This window comes from Microtus ochrogaster, chromosome 7 (assembly GCF_000317375.1).
Source record: "Microtus ochrogaster isolate Prairie Vole_2 chromosome 7, MicOch1.0, whole genome shotgun sequence".
In the NCBI taxonomy this organism is placed as follows: Eukaryota; Metazoa; Chordata; class Mammalia; order Rodentia; family Cricetidae; genus Microtus; species Microtus ochrogaster.
The window spans coordinates 84,054,884-84,058,608 of record NC_022014.1 but is presented as its reverse complement, the minus strand read 5'-3'; the positions used below and the strand labels follow the sequence as shown (position 1 = coordinate 84,058,608).

Sequence of the window (3,725 nt, the reverse complement as noted above, 5' to 3'; positions counted from 1 at the left end):
GGGTCACCATGGGTTCCTGGGCCAACTTGGGCTACAGAATGAGACTCAGACTCAGAAAGTCAACAACCACCAAAAATAGCTAAACAGCCATGATGTGCAAGAAATGACCCATTTTTTGATGGTACCAGAGCCACAAAAGTAGTATGAGAGGGGCTTTAGTCAAGAAGGGCTTCAGCAGGAAGGTCTGGTAAGTAGTTGGTTTGCACAGACTCAGCAGAATGTACGCGGGGTCCTTTCGACATCAGGGATCATGGGTTCTGTTGTCTCCAGTGGCATCCCTATCTCAGGAAGAAGAGACCAGCATATCTGCTGCAGGAGGGTTGGGAAGGTCTGCCTGGTGTGGCCTGGAGCAGTCTTGGCACTGGGGGTAGCTGTGAGGAGAGGTCAGGCCACAGTCTCACGTGTTGGGCAGCATTGTCAGTAGAACTGATTCAGTAAAACAGTGGGTTTCCTCTGCTGGCATAACTGAATATCAACATGTAGAAGAATGAAAATAGACCCATATCTATCACCATGCACGAAACTCAAGTCCAAATGGATCAAAGACCTCAACATAAAGCCAGCCACACTGAACCTTATAGAAGAGAAAGTGGGAAGTACACTTGAACACATTGACACAGGGAACCATTTCCTAAGTATAATCCCAGCAGCATAGATACTGAGAGAAACAATTAGTAAATGGAACCTCCTGAAACTGAAAAGCTTCTGTAAAGCAAAGGACACGGTCAACAAGACAAAACGACAGCCTACAGAATGGGAAAAGATCTTCACTAACCCCACATCAGACATAGGTCTGATCTCCAAAATATACAAAGAACTCAAGAAATTGGACACCAAAAGAATACATACTCCAATTAAAAAAAATGAAGTACAGACCTAAAACAGAGAACTCTCAACAGAGAAATCTAAAATGGCTGAAAGACACTTAAGGAAATATTCAACATCCTTAGTCATCAGAGAAATGCAAATCAAAACAACTCTGAGATTCCATCGTACACCTGTAAGAATAGCCAAGATCAAAAACACTGATGACAACTTATGCTGGAGAGGTTGTGGGGAAAAGGGAACACTTTTGCATTGCTGGTGGGAGTGCAGGCTAGTACAACCCCTTTGGATGTCAGTGTGGCGATTTTTCAGAAAATTAGGAAATAGTCTTCCTCAAGACCCAGTAATACCACTTTTGGGTATATACCCAAAGGATGCTCAATCGTGCCACAAGGACATGTGCTCAGCTATGTTCATAGCAGCTTTGTTTGTCATAGCCAGAACCTGGAAACAACCTAAATGCCCCTCGACCAAAGAATGGTTAAGGAAAATGTGGTGTATTTATACCATGGAGTACTACACAGCAGGAAAAAATAATGACATCTTGAATTTTGCAGGAAAATGGATGAAGCTAGGAAACATTTTTTGAGTGAGGTAACCCAGACACAGAAAGACAATTATCACCTGTACTCACTCATAGGTGTTATTTGTTTTTATTTTTTTTAATATTTATTTATTATGTATACACTATTCTGTCTGTGTGTATGCCTGCAGGCCAGAAGAGGGCACCAGAACCCATTACAGATGATTGTGAGCCACCATGTGGTTGCTGGGAATTGAACTCAGGACCTTTGGAAGAGCAGGCAATGCTCTTAACCTCTGAGCCATCTCTCCAGCCCCTCATAGTTGTTTTTTAAACATAAAGCAAAGAAAGCCAGCTTACAAACCACAATCCCTGAGAACTTAGACAACAATGCGGACACTAAGAGAGACTTACATAGATCTAATCTACAGGGAAGATAGAAAGTAGAAAAAGACAAGATCTCCTGAGTAAATTGGGAGCATGGGGACCTTGGGGGAGGATTGAAGTAGGGAGGGCTCAATAAATATCAATTAAAAATTGAGATTAAAAACAATGGTTTTTCTCTTATAAAGTGAAACAAACTGATGGCTGGGAACTGGCCTGCTCACCTTCATCACATACCGTGCGCAAAGAAAATCTTCCTCCTTGTCGGTTAGTCACAGGGTCACAAGACATTGGAGGAAATTTACCCATTCATTGCTGAAATGTTTCTGAATGCATGCTACATGCTGGTAGCTCTCTAGACTCTGGGTCGGGCATGAATACCTGGCATACCTAGATTGCCTGCCCTCACAGAGCAAAGAACATCCTTGGAGCAGTTAACCTGAGCAAGATCCTAGCCTTCCCAGCGTGGATGTGGTGAAACAGGAGGGTCAGGTGTGGGGTTTGGTTGGATTCGCTTTCAGGTAGAGTGAGCGGTCAAGAAGGGGTGGGGGAGTCATCAGGAGGAGGACAAGCACCTGCCTGTGTGCACAGGGATACCTAGAAACTAGAGTTCGTGTTTTTGTGAGGAATGAATGTTGGCCTGCAGGGCCTTGCAGGAACGGGAGCAGCGTGGGGAGCCCTGGGCTTCTGTGCAGAGCACTAACAAGATTGAGGATCTCTGGTCCAGAAGTGGGAGAAGTCGTCAGCAGGCTGATGGGACATGCCTGGACAGTAGGCCCTAGCGGATGAGAACAGGCCAGCTTTCGATATGCTTAGAGGGGAGCCTGTGGGACTTCTGACGTGGCTGATGAAGAGGCGGTTGCCAGGGACGCCTCAGTTTGGTCTGAGCACACAGGTGACCGCTAGTTGTTGAGAGGAGGGCACAAGGAGGACAGTGAGAGGCTGGACAAGTCTGCTTGTCATGTTGGCTGACCAGCAGGACCAGAAGGTGGCAGCACTGGCTCAATGTTGTAGTGTGAATCCCTGTTCTCTGGTAGCCACAGCCTGCAGAACTTCCCTTGTGGGTTTTGTTCAGAAAACAAAAAAAAAACCAATGTTTCATGATTTGTGGGTTTGCTGCCATTGATTATTTGGCTGGTTTTGGTAGAACTTGTCTGTCTTTGCCTCCCAAGTTTGGGAGTTACGTGTATATTCCACCAACTCACCTCCCACCTTTCCCTCCCTCTCTCCCTCCACCCCCTCTCTCACCCCCTTTCTCTCCCTCCTTCCTTCCTTCCTTCCTTCCTTCTTCCTTCCTTCCTTCCTTCTTCCCTCCCTCCCTCCCTCCCTCCCTCCCTCCCTTCCTTCCTTTCTTTTTTGATTGTTTCTATGCTTGGAACAGAGTCCAGGGCATCATACATGACAGGCAAGCATCCTACCACTAAGGTATAACCCTATGATTCTGTAATTTATAATAATGATTGTAGTATTCTGATTCCAGTAAGGTCGCTCATGTGACCGTTCATTTTTCACATTTACCTTTCAAGGGACTGAAAACCTGAAATGTGATTTTTCAGTCATGCTTTCTACAGCTTCCTAAGCAGGTACGTGAGCAGCAGGGGCAGAATTCATGGTGCACACATTTGTATGGGGCCTGTCTGCCCGGGCTGGACAGTGTGCTCCATAGGACTGGGGGGGGGCAGCTCCCTCACAGCTGCGTCTGTGCCCCCTCAGCCCTGCTTTCAGGGCCAGTCTGGTGGTGGGCAGGGCAGGGCCCAGGTCCAAAGGGGCTCACACGTTCCTGAGCACTCAGTCCTCCCAAGGGCTCCAAAAATGAGGTGAAGGATGACTGACACTAGGTAGTAGAGAGATTAAGCCGGTGAACACCCTCATCAGCCAAGGACCCCATGGCTGACCTCACCATGTCAGAGAAACGAGAAGGAGATGTGTGTAATGTGTGTGCTGCCCTGATCGTAGTGACTGTGCAGCCCGCATGTGTGTGCTGCCATGATGA

General features: G+C 46.8%; 1 protein-coding gene across 6 annotated transcripts in view; it reads left to right on the top strand.

Annotated features, from left to right (window-relative positions):
- Window positions 1-3,725, top strand: part of Ccdc57 (coiled-coil domain containing 57) — a 94,865-nt gene that overhangs the window by 17,589 nt on the left and 73,551 nt on the right. Inside the window, exon 1 of one of the 6 annotated variants that reach the window (XM_026780253.1) lies at window positions 3,256-3,315. The exons of the other annotated variants lie outside the window; for them this stretch is intronic. The gene's annotated coding sequence lies outside the window, so the exon portion shown is untranslated. Of the gene's footprint in view, window positions 1-3,255; window positions 3,316-3,725 lie in introns of those variants that run through there. 6 annotated transcript variants of the gene reach the window in all.